At 41.5% G+C, this 18,087-nt stretch overlaps 1 protein-coding gene across 1 annotated transcript in view; it reads left to right on the top strand.

Moving 5' to 3' along the window:
• Positions 1–3,814: 3,814 nt before the first annotated feature.
• The window catches only part of csgalnact1a (chondroitin sulfate N-acetylgalactosaminyltransferase 1a), a 73,927-nt gene continuing 59,654 nt past the window's right edge, over positions 3,815–18,087 (top strand). The window contains exon 1 of the mRNA XM_017711251.2: positions 3,815–3,868. The gene's annotated coding sequence lies outside the window, so the exon portion shown is untranslated. The remainder of the gene's footprint in view (positions 3,869–18,087) is intronic.

Raw genomic sequence — 18,087 nt, 5'->3', positions numbered from 1 at the left:
ATCTTATCCTATACCCCTGGTATAGGATAAGATATATAATTGAAAAAAGGGAGAAACAGCATTGTACCGACTTTAGCTTCTGTGTTGAGAGACGCAGGATTTGCCAAGAACTTAGTACTTATGTGGTCTTTGACCTAGTACTTTTGTACTTTTACTCAAGCTGTTTGATTTGAAGGTATTTTTGCTTTTGCTTGTGTCATTATTTCACCCAAGTGTCAAAATTTCTTCAAAAAGTCTTAATCCATGTGCAAATGATGTGCACTGTTCATCAAGTAAATTCAGTACATTACTGTTCTTTAATGTTTTGTGGGTGTCACACTCAAACTGACCTCAGTCTTACTCCATCAGCAAAATATATGCTCGATAGATAATTACAGTTTTCTAAAAAGTTTGGGCACCCCTGGTTACCTTTTGGTGCCCAATTGAGTCCCTCCAATGAAAAACATTTATCAACCAGTCCACCCTTCTTAGGATTATCAGTTATGTTGTTTTCTATTTTATTTTGTATTTTACGTTTAAAAAGCTGAATTATGCTTTATTTACATTTTAGTCTTCTCTTTAATTTAAGCTCCTAAATGGCCAGGGCTCACCAGCATGCCCAAAAATGTATTACATGTTTCTGTAAACTAAGAATAGTTCAGCCAGTTTGCACTGAAGTCCCTGTAGTTACTGAACAATAAGCTCTAGTATGTAATAAGACTGAGATTTTGAGGGGTTAAATACATGGCATCAAACAACAAATCCATGCTTATATGATTTTTACAAAAATGTACAGGTTTTACAAGATGTACAAGAGCTCAATTTCTGTTTATTTGCTAAATCTAACATTGGACAAAAAAAAGACAAAATGTTGCTTGTGCAAATATTGTTACGGTTCATATTTTCTGTTTCATTTTTTTCCCAGTAAACTCAGCAAATAAACAGTAACTGTGCACTAAAAGTGGCATTTGAGTGTCTATAGAGGATCTTACTTTCATTAGAAAAATCAAAACATGTCATTTGACTCTGATTTTATATGAATCAGGTTTGTTAGAGCTACAATGTGCAGTGCTGTGGTTTTTCAGGCCTAGAACTGGGAACCTGATGGTTCTGTTGTTATTGGGTCAAAAGGCTGTGCATGTTTCCCTACATCCCTTATTTCACTTAGTTTGCTGAATGTCTGCATCTGTGTGCTAATGTGCTCCAGATAATCAAGCATTAACCTACTGAAATAAACAAGATTATATCAATTACAGTGCTGAAACAGAGCCTGTTGTCACTGATTTCTGAATAACGCCATTGTTTTCCCTGTTTATTTATATCTGGGGATAAAGCTCAAAGACTGATACTGATCTTACACAGATAACTGATGTTCTGCTGATGTTTTGTGTCTCGTGATGGTGAAGTCTGGAATTATTGATGCACTGACCTAAATACATATATGTATACAGTATCTCACAAAAGTGAGTACCCCCCTCACAGTCCTGCAAATATTTTATTATATTTTTTCATTGGACAACACTATAGAAATGAAACATGGATATAAATTAAAATAGTCAGTGTACAGCTTGTATAGCAGTATAGATTTACTGTCCTCTGAAAATAACTCAACACACTGTCAATATTTTGTGTGACCACCATTATTATCTAGCACTGCCTTAACCCTCTTAGGCATGGAATTCACCAGAGCTTCACAGGTTGCTACTGGAATCCTCTTACACTTCTCCATGATGACATCACAGAACTTGAGGATGCCCAACAAGTGCTCAATTAGGTTTAGGTCTGGAGACATATTTGCCCAGTCCATCATTTTTACCTTCAGCAAGGCAGTTGTCATCGTGGAGGTGTGTTTGGGGTCGTCATTGAGTTGGAAAACTGCCATGTAACACAGTTTCCGAAGGGAGGGGATCATGCTCTGCTTCGGACTGTCACAGCACATGTTGGAATTCATGTTTCCCTCAATGAACCGCAGCTCCCCAGTACCGGCAGCATTCATGCAGCTCCAGACCATGATGCTACCACCACTGTGCTTGACCATAGGCAAGAAACAGTTGTCTTGGTACTCCTCACCAGGGCGCCACCACACATGTTGGCCAAACAAGTTTATTTTAGTCTCGTCAGATCATAGGACATCATTCCAGTAATCCATGTTCTTGGACTGCTTGTCTTCAGCAAACTGTTTGCAGACTTTCTTGTGCGTCAGCTTCAGAAGAGGCTTCTTTGGTCTGAGAACTGACAGGCTGACCTCCCTCTTCTTCAACCTCTGCAGCAATGCTGGCAGCACTCATGCGTCTATTTTTTGAAGCCAACCTCTGAATATGACACTGAACACATGGACTCAACTTCTTTGGTCGACATTGGCGAGGCCTGTTCGGAGTGGCCTGTCCTGGAAAACCACTGTATGACCTTGGTCACCGTGCTATAGCTCAGTTTCAGGGTGTTAGCAATCTTCTTATAGCCTACGGCCTCTTTGCGGAGAGCAACAATTCTATTTCTTACGTCCTCAGAGAGTTCTTTGCCATGAGGTGCAATGTTGAATATCCAGTGGCCAGTATGAGTGAATTGTACCCAAAACACCAAACCTAACAGCCCTGCTACCTGTTCACACCTGGATCCTCTAACGAGTCACATGACACCAAGGAGGGAAAACTGACACAATTGGGCACAATTTGGACTCTATGTTCACTGTGAGGTGTACTCACTTGTGTTGTCAGCTATTTAGACATTAATGTCTGTGTGTTGAGTTATTTTGAGAGGACAGTAAATCTATCCTGCTATACAAGCTGTACACTGACTACTTTAAGTTATATCCAAGTTTCATTTCTACAGTGTTGTCCCATGAAAAGAAATAATAAAATATTTGCAGGAATGTGAGGGGTGTACTCATTTTGTGAGATACTGTACATACTGTATAAATATCACGTCAAATGTTCTATTAACAAAAATGTTCTTTGAAATAGAAATGACTTGAATAATTACACTTTAATGAAATATAAAAGTATGTATGTAATGAAGTATAAAAACTGATTAAAGGCTCCAGAAAAAAATGGGACTCCAAACAACCACCTGGAAGAAACTGTTCCCATCAGATAAACAGCACATTAAGCCTTCATCTTTGAGAGAGAGGAGACAATCCAGCTGCTTCAGATCTGAAAACATCCACAGGTGTTTCTGTCCATCCTTCCACTGTGAGAAGACAACTCAGCACTATGAGTCTGACAGGATGTGTAGCTGTCAAGCAGCCTCGCTGAGAAAAGGAGACACACCAAACAAAGAAGCTAAACAATGGACTGACCACCCCAGAGTCCAGACCTCAACATCACTGAACATGTTTGATCACTTCAGAAAATGATCAACCAACTTCTAAGACTGAACTGTGGAGGTGTGTCTTCAGATTTCTGTGGGAAGCTGAAAGTGAGTCTCCTGAAAAGAATGGAAGCTGGAATAAAGGTACAGAGTGACTCGCTGAACACTGAAAGTATCTGATATTAGGGTTAGTTGTTGAAGCTGCTGTGTCGCTTCTGTTAATGTACGTATACTTTGTACATAAACCTATTAAGAAAGAAATGATACATATCCTTATATGTAGCTTTATACCCTGCTTTCAAAGAACCATCTGACTTCCGTTCCACCTTAAATGGCGCGGTTTACTCTTTGTGGAACGCTGAACCTGGAACGTAACTGCTGCGCCATTTAAGGTGGAACGGAAAATGCGAGCGAATACAGCCTCGTCGAGTTTACAATGAGCAGCTGTGGGTGCAGCACGGGGCGGGGCTGTGTCTAATGGGCGTGGCCCGGCACTCATTTACCCATCCTCCTCTTCCTCAGCGCTCAGTCTCCTCCACATGCCGAGGTACGCACAGGCGGCTGAAACAGCGCGAGCGCTCCGGTAAGTGAACCTCACTCACACACACACACACATATATAGAGACAGCGCGAGCGCTCCGGTAAGTGCACCACACACATTGCGCCGTTCAGCGTGAAAACCCACAATCAGTGAATGCACGAGAGCTGCTTCATGCGCGCGCTGCCTGTTGTTGGGGCTGTGGATGAAGTTAGATGCAGAAATGTGGACTTTGATCTTGAACTGTGTGCGCGTGCGGGTGTGTGAAGCTGTGGAGCTGCTGGCACGCGCAGTGTCCGAGCAGAGCCGCTGCTCTGGAGGTGCTGAGTGTGTTTTCTGTGCAGGGTCAGGCTGGAGTGCGTGGTCAGTGTGTGGAGAGAGGCTGCAGAGCCTGGAACCAGAGCGCGGAGCATCATTAGTGCAGGCCAATTTGAGGAGTTTTGTTTACCCTCAGGATCGGAAATTAAGTTGACTGAGTCTCTGAAAATAAAACCGAAAGACTGAAAGTTTCAAACGTACCATGTCGAAATAATGACTTATTTTCCTGAGATACTGAATTAGGAGCTCAAAAAATGACACTTTCAAGACTCTGCAGTTACTAAGATGAAATTCCAATTTACTTTGTCCAAAAAAAAAACATATTAAATTCCGAAACAAAAGAAAGAAATTATTTGGGATAACAAGTGAAAAAATTTGAGATTTTGTAAAATGAAGTCAATGTCTGGACATAGAAAGTCAAGTCATTTTCTCGAAATGCTCTTATTCAGAGTCAAAATCATTATGTGGAGATATTAAATCATTGTTTTGACATAAGTCATGAGTTTGATTTGTTAAGTCAGTAAGTCATTAAGACAAAGTCATCATTAAAAAAAAGTTATTCTGTTATTATTCTTAATAACAAAGTTATTAAGTTTAGTTACAGTCCAATCAGATTCAAATCCAAAATCCAAGGAGTGATTACTTTTAGAGCAGACAGCTCTGCACATATTGCACAAACATACAGTGTTGTCAGTCACATGGAGAGAGAAAAGCACTTTGCCTCCCTTTCCTGAAATACTGACAGACTTGAGTCACACTTCACTTTTTTTCTCAGCATGATTCAGTTTAAACTACTTTACTGGCAAAATGAACAGCAGTGCATTTGCATTGCCAGAGCTGAGACTGAACAATCTGTGAGAGTTAAAGTATTAGAGGGAATATTGAACATAATATATTAGCTAATTGATATTTTCGAGTAATTAAAAATGAGAACTGTAAAGACTGAACATCAGACAACAATGTTGAGGCTAGATGCAAAATGCAAATGAAAGAAAAAAAAAAAACAGAATGATCTAAAATATATTGAATTTGTGTAATTCATAGCGTCAGCTCTGAAACTAGTGTATACATATATATATATGTGTGTGTGTGTGTTTAGTGTCTAGTGTAACTAGTGTCAACTCTGAAACAGACTGATTCTTTATACATTCAGTCTTTATCTAGCATCAGTTCTCAAACACACTAAACCAGCATCATTCGTCAAATATATTGAAACTTCAGTTAACCCTGAAACTCTGAAATCTAGCATTAAAAAATGCTTTGAATCTAGCATAACTGAAACAAGTGTCAGCTTTTAAGCTTTCTAGCATATACAGACTGAATGTAATGTCAGCTCTGAAACAGACGTTCTTATATCAATTCTGAAACAGACAGAATCTTTTATAAACTCTCAAATAGAAAATCTAGCATCTACTCTGAAACAGACAGAAATTGGCACCAACTCTGAAACAGACAATCTAGCATCAACTCTGAAACAGACAATCTAGCGTCAACTCTGAAACAGACAATCTAGCATCAACTCTGAAACAGACTATCTAGTATCAACTCGGAAACAGACAATCTAGCATCAACTCTGAAACAGACAATCTAGCGTCAACTCTGAAACAGACAATGTAGCGTCAACTCTGAAACAGACAATCTAGCGTCAACTCTGAAACAGACAATCTAGCGTCAACTCTGAAACAGACAATGTAGCGTCAACTCTGAAACAGACAATCTAGTGTCAACTCTGAAACAGACAATCTACTGTCAACTCTGAAACAGACAATCTAGCATCAAAAAATGCTTTGAATCTAGCATAACTGAAACAAGTGTCAGCTTTTAAGCTTTCTAGCATATACAGACTGAATGTAATGTCAGCTCTGAAACAGACGTTCTTATATCAATTCTGAAACAGACAGAATCTTTTATAAACTCTCAAATAGAAAATCTAGCATCTACTCTGAAACAGACAGAAACTGGCACCAACTCTGAAACAGACAATCTAGCATCAACTCTGAAACAGACAATCTAGCGTCAACTCTGAAACACACAGCAACTAGCATCAACTCTGAAACAGACAATCTAGCGTCAACTCTGAAACAGACAAATAAACAGCATCAACTCTGAAACAGACAATCTAGCATCAACTCTGAAACAGACTATCTAGCTTCGACTCTGAAACAGACAATCTAGTGTCAACTCTGAAACAGACAATCTAATGTCAACTCTGAAACAGACAATCTAGCGTCAACTCTGAAACAGACAATCTAGCGTCAACTCTGAAACAGACTGATTCTTTATATATTCAGTCTTTATCTAGCATCAGTTCTCAAACACACTAAACCAGCATCATTCGTCAAATATATTGAAACTTCAGTTAACCCTGAAACTCTGAAATCTAGCATTAAAAAATGCTTTGAATCTAGCATAACTGAAACAAGTGTCAGCTTTTAAGCTTTCTAGCATGTACAGACTGAATGTAATGTCAGCTCTGAAACAGACGTTCTTATATCAATTCTGAAACAGACAGAATCTTTTATAAACTCTCAAATAGAAAATCTAGCATCTACTCTGAAACAAACAGAAATTGGCACCAACTCTGAAACAGACAATCTAGCATCAACTCTGAAACAGACAATCTAGCGTCAACTCTGAAACAGACAATCTAGCATCAACTCTGAAACAGACTATCTAGTGTCAACTCTGAAACAGACAATCTAGCGTCAACTCTGAAACAGACTGATTCTTTATATATTCAGTCTTTATCTAGCATCAGTTCTCAAACACACTAAACCAGCATCATTCGTCAAATATATTGAAACTTCAGTTAACCCTGAAACTCTGAAATCTAGCATTAAAAAATGCTTTGAATCTAGCATAACTGAAACAAGTGTCAGCTTTTAAGCTTTCTAGCATGTACAGACTGAATGTAATGTCAGCTCTGAAACAGACGTTCTTATATCAATTCTGAAACAGACAGAATCTTATATAAACTCTCAAATAGAAAATCTAGCATCTACTCTGAAACAAACAGAAATTGGCACCAACTCTGAAACAGACAATCTAGCATCAACTCTGAAACAGACAATCTAGCGTCAACTCTGAAACAGACAATCTAGCATCAACTCTGAAACAGACTATCTAGTGTCAACTCTGAAACAGACAATCTAGCATCAACTCTGAAACAGACTATCTAGTGTCAACTCTGAAACAGACAATCTAGCATCAACTCTGAAACAGACAATCTAGCGTCAACTCTGAAACAGACAATCTAGCGTCAACTCTGAAACAGACAATCTAGCGTCAACTCTGAAACACACAGCAACTAGCATCAACTCTGAAACAGACAATCTAGCGTCAACTCTGAAACAGACAATCTAGTGTCAACTCTGAAACAGACAATCTAGCGTCAACTCTGAAACACACAGCAACTAGCATCAACTCTGAAACAGACAATCTAGCGTCAACTCTGAAACAGACAATCTAGTGTCAACTCTGAAACAGACAATCTAGTGTCAACTCTGAAACAGACAATCTAGCGTCAACTCTGAAACACACAGCAACTAGCATCAACTCTGAAACAGACAATCTAGCGTCAACTCTGAAACAGACAATCTAGCTTCGACTCTGAAACAGACAATCTAGTGTCAACTCTGAAACAGACAATCTAGCGTCAACTCTGAAACAGACAATCTAGCGTCAACTCTGAAACAGACAATCTAGCGTCAACTCTGAAACAGACAATCTAGCGTCAACTCTGAAACAGACAATCTAGCATCAACTCTGAAGTAGATTGAAACAAGCATCAACATTTAAAAGAACTTATTCTTAAAAACTGAAACAATCGGAAACTACCATTTACTTTGAAACACTCAACTTAGCATCAACTTTGAAACAGACTGAAATTAGTATTAACTAGTATTAATATAAACAGATTGAATCTCTTAATTAATTTTCTTAATTCTGAAACAGTCTGAAATGGCAGTTATCAAACAAACTGAATGTAGTGTCAACTCTGAAACAGACTGAATCTAACATCAGCTCTCAAACAGTCTGACGCTAACATCTATGGTGTGTTAACAGAGAGCCTTCACTATCCATCAGCTCTAAAACCACTGCAGTCCAAAAGAAGCATCACTGAGTAGCGTCCTTTAGAATACTGAAGCAGGGAGGCACCATAAGTGCTAATTTCAGTTTAGTTGCAGGAAGGAAAAGGGCTTTATCTTTTCTTCTAGAAGGCGGACATTGATGCAATGTAATCAGTTGCAACATGAATCAGTTAACTGAAGCTTAAACTGTCATATCAAATCAGCCTTTTATCATAATGATTTAATGTGATTTATTGGGCACTGTAAAAATTAAGAAAGTGGTTCATTTGAATTGTTTGTGAGAAACTTAATAGTGACATTTTTCATCTGAAGTTTAATGTATTTTAACCAAAGAACTAACACGATCTGAATAAAACCAGCTAAACTGCTTGGATTTGTAAGATTGGACTTTTACTGGCACCACAGGCTTATGTCTAATTTGTTGTTTGTTTTTTTTTAAGTTAATCTGAATATATGTTCTATATCGTGGCCTGTGTGGTTGCAGGACAGTCCAGCTTGTGTTTCTCCTTAACGTCTTTTCCACTTTAACCCTGCCATTTCGCTGACATGGTTGCCATGGTGATGAAGCGCAATTGTGTTAGGTGATCTCGGTGGTGAAAGGGGTTCTGTTGTTCAGGGCCAGGGGGAAACACTAGCACACAAAGCAGTTGCGGAAAGAGCAAGTCAATAAATAAGTCATTGTGTTTATAAAATATTAGGTGCACATGCAAGCCTTCAGTTCCATCCAGTTCAGTTTTATTTGCTTTGCATTTTCTGCAGCAGTAGAACAACTTTAAAAGGGAAACAAAACACCTCCCTTGCACAGTCAGAGGCTGTACATCATCTATTGAGACACGGTTTGTGTTAGCCATCTGCTAATCCTTCATTAATGATCAGTTTCTGTCCACAGAGCCACTCTTGTCTGGTACTTTTTGGGTGGTGGTCCACTCTCAACCTAGCAGTGACACTGATGTGTGTAAAACAAACAAGTAACAACACATGTCTGATACACTCGTTCTACCACCACACACACTACCACATCAGTGTCACTGAGAATAGACCACCACCCAAATAACATCTGGACCACAACAGTTCTGTGGTCAGAAAGTCAACAATGATGAATGGAGTAAAGAGTACGTTCTGCAGCAACAAGTGGGCTACTGTCTTTCATTGTACTCCTTAAAAGTGGAGCTATCAGGTAGGTGTTTCTAATAAAGTGGCCAGTTAGGGGAAGCACAAGGTAGGCATTTCCAGTAAAGTGGACAGAGAGTTCAAGTACAAAGTAGGGGTTTCCAATAAAGTACAGTGACCCTTTTCTGATATTTCTGATATGAAAACCAAGGAGATTACCAGTTTGGCATTAAAATATGTTTTCATCTATGAAATAAAGCAGTTCCAGTTTCCTGTATATTGACCATGCTAACTGTTGTACTGTAATGAACTATGGTGAAGGCTGACTGATAAAACTGGCTACTAACTTTGTAAGAAAACGATACATGAGCTATCATGGTGAGTGAAGCTGTAAACTAGTGAACCCTCAATGAAGCAAATGGTCAAACTACAATTTATTTAAATATCTTTACATACAAGGCCGAGAAGACAGACAGACGTCTGCACAAGGAGCAGCTGACTGGGATTGACAATAGCGTTACTCTGAGCATCATGTATGGGAATAAATTACAAAGTCTTAGAAAAGATTTGTACTTCTTGCTTTCCCCCTCACAAGAATTATCATTTGTCACTTTTTAGAAATAAAGTCGCTCAGTAAAAAGGGTCTCAAAGGTCACTAAGTCTAGCGGCTCTGGCGAGGATGAGGCAGGAATATGTTTACCTCAGAAGATTCATTGGATGTATAGTCCTAATTCATAAAATATGGAGGTTTCTGGGGACAGTCCACTTTTTGGGTGGTCTCTCTACTGTAAAGTGGCAACACAAGGTAGGTGTTTCCAATAAAGTGGACAGGTTAGTAGAAGCACAAGGTAGGTGATTCTAATAAAGGGGCCAGTGAATGGAAGCACAAGGTAGTGGTTTGCAGTCAAGTGTCCAGTGACTTTAGGGGATCTTGAGATTACCATTAACTGTAAGTTGTACTGTAAATCACTGGTACTGAAGTCTTCTACTTTAGTTTTGCACTACAAGCTATGAGGTTAATGTAGTTAACAAGGCTTAGACTAGGGTAGCAATTAACATACTGTAAACTGCATCACACCTCAGACTGAAGTTGTTTTGTTTTAGCTATAAGGCTAATGTACCAAACAAGCAAGTGAAGATTATACCCCACCATTGAGCATGCTAAAATTATTATACCTGCTTCAAACTGTGTGGAGATGTTTAGTATCCCTAATAGACTTGATTATGTGGTTTCAGACACCGTATGACACACTGTTAGCTATAAGCCTGAAGTAAAGTACACTGCACTGCTAATTACAATAGTAGCAAACATCTAGAATTTAGAACTTTGTACTCTTTTGTCATTTTTTACAATGTGTGTATTTTAGGTATATAAATGTTTATGTTGAAAGCTTCTGTTTTATAGCAGCTGTGAGACTTAGGCTTCAGGAATTCAAGCAGTTGTTTTTACTGGGAGTAAAAAAAAGATATGTGTGTGTATATAGTGCAGTGCTGGTGGTGTCATTATTGGTTTGATTTATACTGACAGGATACTCAGCGTGTTGGAGTGTTTGACACCCAGTCGTGAATCTCCATGAAACTCCTTCATCAAACAAAACAGTCATTATGTGGCCTATTTATAAACCCATTATGCTCTGGATTAAACACAAACATTATGACGGCTGAGTGGATGTAGAGGCGTGGATGATAGCTGAAGCATCTGTGTTTGTGAGGGTGCGTGTGGTCAGATAGTCCTTATGTAGCAGAAAAGATGAACTGAAAGAGTTAAAGAGCCCATATCTTACATTTTTCTCATTCTAAGGCCACTGATGATGAGTTTATTGTGCCAAAAAGAGCAATAATTAATTTTACATGGCCATTTCCCAGGTTCTCTGTATCCCTATCCTTTTAGACCAGTACATGTAAATGAGATCTGTTCTGATTGGTTGTCCTGAATTATGCACTTCACTGTGAGTGGGCTGGAATAAACTGCTGTATGCCGAATAGGTGGCCATATGTAAATGTGTTGGTTTTCATGATATCACAAAAACAATGAGTTCAAAACAAGCTGTTTTTGCGAATTACATATTGTATGAGCTGGAGAGTGAATGGTACATTTTAGTACACTGGCAATGTTTACACGTTTGACTGATTGAAAAATGGATATTTAATCCGCTTTTCTATGTTAACAATGTGATTTCTCAGTGCTCACTGATGTAATTGCTTTTGATTTATATGTAAAGAATGTGATCTAAAGCCAAAATATATAGTATATTTCTAATTAGTTTGTCTCATAAGCTACTTTTTTAGACAAGAGAATAAATTGAGATGTTGCACATCAGTTGCATTTTATTGTTATTCTGATAAAACAAATTAGTAATAAGCTCTTGCTGCTCCGAATGAGCTCATGCATTTGCTATGAAAGAATCACAGTACACAGGGAGCCTCATGCATCTTTTACATAATGATAGTGATAGGAAATGCAGTACCTCACAGAAAGCACAACATGCTAAAATTATTTTTAAAAGCTTCACAATGTAAGTTTTGGGGATCTGGTGGAAGTGTATAATTGCTTGAAATGTGGGTTGTTCTTCTGACCTGTTTCCTGAAGAGAATTCAAAGAGAACTGTCTAAACTTGATGAAGCATCTTCTGAGGATGTGAGTGAATTATCTACTATTGCCATCACATCTTCATCAGTATGATGAAATATCAAGCTGGATCTTCTTTTTGAGGCTGTGCGTGTGATGTTAACATGTAAGACATATGGTGTGAAAATCCCCCGACTTGACCCAACTTTTAAATGATTATTTACAGCGCAGCAGCGCATACTCACCATATTTGAGCCTGTTTTATTCTCTTCACTCAGTAATGACACTTCTCTCTCTTTTAGCAAAAAAGTCTTACATAGTACAGCTTAAAATAAACGAGAGATTGATTACCATGTAAGAGTGGCATAGCCAGAATTGAATTGGTTAGAGGTTGGGGTGGGTCAACTAGTAAATATAATAGACTCTGAAGTCTTGTTTGATTTTAATTTTACCTGAGTAAACTGATCAAATTGTAAGCCAAATGCTGTAAATGTAAATGTAAATTGTTTCTTTCTGTAGTGTCGTGCCTATATTGAGGACTTCAAATCTAAGCCATTTTTCTGTATTGGAAAAATGAACTGCATTTTTGAAAATTGATACTATTGTGCCCTGTTTTACAACCTCAAACGTTAGCTAGAGACTAGACTTTTGTCCCTGGAAGGGTGGCATTGTGCTGTTCCAGTGAGGCCGCTAGTGGAAGCGTATCTTTTTCAGAAGCTTTGTATTCCAATCTTAAACTACACTCTCTTTATTTGAAGACTTTATGAAAGAGTTATTGTAGTTGTTAGCATGGCTGTTAGCCGTCTTGTGATGCCTTGATTTGAGTCTGTCAACCAATCAGAGACTGTGTTCCTGACTCATCGAGTAATCAGAGGCTGTGTTCCTGACTCATCGAGTAATCAGAGGCTGTGTTCCTGACTCATCGAGTAATCAGAGGCTGTGTTCCTGATTCATCGAGTAATCAGAGGCTGTGTTCCTGACTCATCGACTAATCAAAGGCTGTGTTCCTGTTTCATCGAGTAATCAGAGACTGTGTTCCTGTTTCATCGAGTAATCAGAGGCTGTGTTCCTGATTCATTGAGTAATCAGAGGCTGTGTTCCTGACTCATCGACTAATCAAAGGCTGTGTTCCTGACTCATTGACCAATCAGAAGCCATTTTCCTGACTTGCCGACCAATCAGAAGTCGTGTTTCTGACTTATTGATCAATCAGAGACCATGTTCCTGAGTTGTCGATGGAACAACACTACCCTTCTAGGCAAAATCTAAGTCTCTAGCATGTAACATTCCTGAGATATTTCTTCTTTTATGCGTCATGTCATACAAACCTTTTATTTCTGAAAGTTGCTGGATCCTCTGAATTTTGAGGTCTTTAAGAAGCCAAAATATGACTAATACATGCTCAACTGATGAACTGATATCATAAGACTGAGCTCACCAAAATACCCCACACAACCCAACAAGCACTGTCCAGTGTGGTAGTTTAGAGGCTTTGGCAATTTTAGACTGCACTTTGAGTAGCTGGTGTTATTATATAAATAGTGCTGTAGTGTTGTAGTTTAATAGTAGACAGACTTTCATGAATTTTAGTGTGCAGGACTGTTAGCTTGCCTGTAGCAGTGTTAGTATATTGATTGCAAAAATGCAACTTACAAACTGTGATTTCCTGTGTTTTTTGGTGTATGGAACTTTGTCAACTTTACTACTTACCTATTGCGCTAGCTAGGTAAGCTGTAGGGCTGGAAAATTAGCAGTATTTATCATTATGCTGGCAAATTACATCACAGTATGCTTTTTATGGATATTGTCAGAACTTTAAAAAAAAACCCTTTCTAGCCTTTTGATTTGCAAAAACAACCTAATTGGTCCTGTTTAAGTGTGCTTAGTGCAGCTCACTGTGTAAAATGTTGCATGTGTTTATTTATATGTGACACTTTTTTTTTATTTATTTGTCAGAAAAAAAAATCATGGCATTTGTGTATTGTCAGAACTTTTTGAAGTATTGTATTTTTGCCATATTGCAGAGCTTTAAGTAGTAGCTTACATTAGGACACAGCTCAGCTAAGTTCTTACAATCTGAATAAGCAGTAATGCTGTCTATACATTTTTATTGTTATTGTAAAATAAAAAGGGCTGTTGCATTCTTTATTTCAAAATGTGTTAAAAGCTGCAAAGGATATGGCAGCATTCAGTTATAAAAGCAGCCAGTTTAATTCTAAAGGGATGAAAAGAGCTTGGAAAACAGACATGTAGAAATGAATTATGGCTGGTTTGGTGTTATAAGTGGACCTCAGGGGAAAAAACTAAATGTAAGAAAAATGTAGGCCCTTTGAGGACTTGTAGTAATGCTGTTTGTTTGGGCAAGTGGTGCAGTTCTGGGGTGTGTGAGTAACGTGAGTAACAGTGCTTGGTTTTGTGGTGAAGGCCACTTTCAGAGCTGCAAAACTGTTTGTATATATTATATTTTTGTTGATATGAATTCCATTCATTCTCAAACAGAATTACATTCAGCTTCTTACAGTTTCCAGTACTACGGTTTGGCCACATTGAGAGCTACAGCATGGTGCATTTTGAAGGTGGAGGAGATTGGTCATTGGTTTTGAAAATTAATAGAAAATATCGTAGTGCTCATGGCAAGGTCCCCTGTTGGCTTGGGGCCTTTAGTGGCTTGGGTCCCTGAGTACACACCCATAAAACCTAGTGGATGATCTGAAGGCTGCATTAACATAGAGGTGGAGATACAATATTGCAATATGATGATACTGCAAGAAGTTTTTAACGATACATGATCTGCCATGATATATATATATATATATATATATATATATATATATATATATATATACCTCTCCATGGATCACCACCTTATCGTGGTGGAGGGGTTTGCGTGCTTGAATGATCCTAGGAGCTATATTGTCTGGAGCAAAAGCTCCTGGTAGGGTCTCCCATGGCAAACTGGTCCTAGGTGACATGTCAGACAAAGTGTGATCCATAATAACCCCTATGAGAAGACAAGAACAGGATTTGTGTACCCTGCCCGGATCAGGGTTACCGGGGCCCCACCCTGGAGCCAGGCCTGGGGGAGGGGCTCGCCAGCGAGCGTCTGGTGGCCGGGCATTTATTCATGGTGCCCGGCCGGGCCCAGCCCGAAGGAGTTACATGAGTCCCCCCTCCCATCGACCCACCACCAATGGGAGGGGCAGTAGTAGGGGTTCGGTGCTTTGTGGATCGGGCAGTGTCCGAAGGCGTGGGCCTTGGCGTTCTGATCCTCGGTTGCTGAAACTAGCTTTTGGAACTTGGAACGTTACCTCACTGGCGGGGAAGGAGCCTGAGTTGGTGCGTGAGGTTGAGAGATACCGGCTAGATATAGTCGGGCTCACCTCAACACACAGCTTGGGCTCTGGGTCCAATCTCCTTGAGAGGGGCTGGACTTTATTCTTTTCTGGAGTTGCCCATGGTGAGAGGCGACGGGCAGGTGTGGGCTTTCTAATAGCCCCTCGACTCGGTGCCTGTATGTTGGGGTTTTCTCCGGTGGACGAGAGGGTAGCTTCCCTACGCCTTCGGGTTGGGGAACGGGTCCTGACTGCTGTCTGTGCTTATGCACCGAACAGCAGTTCAGAGTACCCAGCCTTCTTAGAGTCCTTGGAAAGGGTGCTTGAAAGTGCTCCTCCTGGAGACTCTATTGTCCTACTGGGGGACTTTAACGCTCACGTGGGCAATGACAGTGAGACCTGGAGGGGTGTGATTGGGAGGAATGGCCTCTCTGATCTGAACCCGAGTGGTGTTCAGTTTTTGGACTTCTGTGCAAACCACAGTTTGTCCATCACGAACACCATGTTTGAACACAAGGATGTCCATAAGTGCACATGGCACCAGGACACCCTAGGCCGCAGTTCATTGATTGACTTTGTAGTCGTGTCATCGGACTTGCGGTCATGTGTTTTGGACACTCGGGTAAAGAGAGGAGCTGAGCTGTCAACTGATCACCACCTGGTGGTGAGTTGGTTCAGGTGGTGGGGGAAGATGCCGGTCAGACCAGGCAAGCCCAAACGTATAGTGAGGGTTTGCTGGGAACGTCTGGCAGAAGAACCTGTCAGATTGATCTTCAACTCACACCTCCGTCAGAACTTTGACCAGATATCGTGGGAGGTGGGGGACATAGACTCAGAATGGGCCATGTTCCGTTCCTCCATTGTTGAAGCGGCTGACTGTAGCTGTGGCCGTAAGGTAGTTGGTGCCTGTCGGGGTGGTAATCCTCGAACCCGGTGGTGGACACCCCAGGTGAGAGATGCCGTCAAGCTGAAGAAGGAGTCCTACCGGGTATGGTTGGCCTGTGGGACACCAGAGGCAGCTGGCAGGTATCGACAGGCAAAGCGATCTGCGGCTTCAGTCGTCGCCAAGGCAAAAACCCGTGTATGGGAGGAGTTTGGTGAGGCCTTGGAAAGTGACTTTAAGTCGGCTCCGAAAAGATTCTGGCAAACCGTCAGGCGACTCAGAAGGGGAAAGCAGTGTGCCACTAGCACTGTATATAGTGGAGATGGTGTGCTGCTGACTTCGACTGAAGACGTCATTGGGCGGTGGAAGGAATACTTTGAGGACCTTCTCAATCCCACCGACACGTTCTCCAGTGAGGAGGCAGAGTCTGGGGACATGGGAATAGGCTTGTCCATTACTGAGGCCGAAGTCGCTAAGGTGGTTAAGAAGCTCCTTGGTGGCAAGGCTCCAGGGGTGGATGAGATCCGCCCTGAGTTCCTCAAGGCTCTGGATGTTGTGGGGCTGTCTTGGCTGACACGCCTTTTCAACATTGCGTGGACATCGGGGGCGGTGCCACTGGATTGGCAGACTGGGGTGGTGGTGCCTCTTTTTAAAAAAGGGGACCGGAGGGTGTGTTCCAACTACAGGGGAATCACACTCCTCAGCCTCCCTGGCAAGGTCTATGCAGGGGTACTGGAGAAGAGAGTCCGGCTTATAGTTGAACTTCGGATCCAGGAGGAGCAGTGCGGGTTCCGTCCTGGTCGTGGAACACTGGACCAACTTTTCACCCTCTCCAGGATTCTGGAGGGTTCATGGGAGTTTGCCCAACCAGTCCACATGTGCTTTGTGGATCTGGAGAAGGCATTCGACTGTGTTCCCCGGAGTATTCTGTGGGAGGTGCTTCGGGAGTACGGGGTACATGGCTCTTTGCTACGAGCCATTCAGGCCCTGTACAAACAGAGCAGGAGTTTGGTTCGCATGGCCGGCAGTAAGTCAGACTTGTTCCCAGTGAGAGTTGGACTCCGTCAGGGCTGCCCTTTGTCACCGATTCTATTCATAATTTTTATGGATAGAATTTCTAGGCGCAGTCAGGGGATGGAGGGTGTCCGGTTTGGTGACCTCAGGGTCACATCGCTGCTGTTTGCAGATGATGTGGTCCTATTGGGGACATCAGGCCGCGAACTTCAGCTTTCGCTGGATCGGTTTGCAGCCGAGTGTGAAGCGGCTGGGATGAGAATCAGTACCTCCAAATCCGAGACCATGGTTCTCAGGCGGAAAAGGGTGGAGAGCCCTCTCTGGGTCGGGGATAGGCTCTTGCCTCAAGTGGAGGAGTTCAAGTATCTCGGGGTCTTGTTCACGAGTGATGGTACAAGGGAGCGGGAGATTGACAGGCGGATTGGTGCTGGGTCAGCAGTGATGCGGGCTCTTTACCGGTCTGTTGTGGTAAAGAAAGAGCTGAGCCATAAGGCAAGGCTCTCGATTTACCGGTCAATCTACGTTCCCACCCTCACCTATGGTCATGAGCTTTGGGTAATGACCGAAAGAATAAGATCGCGAATACAAGCGGCCGAAATGAGTTTCCTCCGCAGGGTGTCTGGGCTCTCCCTTAGAGATAGGGTGAGAAGTTCGGTCATCCGGGAGGGACTCGGAGTAGAGCCGCTGCTTCTTCACATCGAGAGGAGTCAGCTGAGGTGGTTCGGGCATCTGATTAGGATGCCTCCTGGACGCCTCCCTCGGGTCCACCTGGGAGGAGACCCCGGGGAAGACCCAGGACACGCTGGCGTGACTATATCGCCCAGCTGGCCTGGGAGCGCCTTGGAATCCCCCTTGGAGAGCTAGTGGAAGTGGCTGGGGAAAGGGAGGTCTGGGCCTCACTGCTTAGGATGCTGCCCCCGCGACCCGAACCCCGGAGAAGCGGAAGC

This window comes from Pygocentrus nattereri, chromosome 18 (genome assembly GCF_015220715.1).
Source record: "Pygocentrus nattereri isolate fPygNat1 chromosome 18, fPygNat1.pri, whole genome shotgun sequence".
NCBI classification, from domain to species: Eukaryota; Metazoa; Chordata; class Actinopteri; order Characiformes; family Serrasalmidae; genus Pygocentrus; species Pygocentrus nattereri.
Note: the sequence above shows the minus strand (reverse complement) of the source record. Positions and strands in the feature narration are given on the sequence as shown.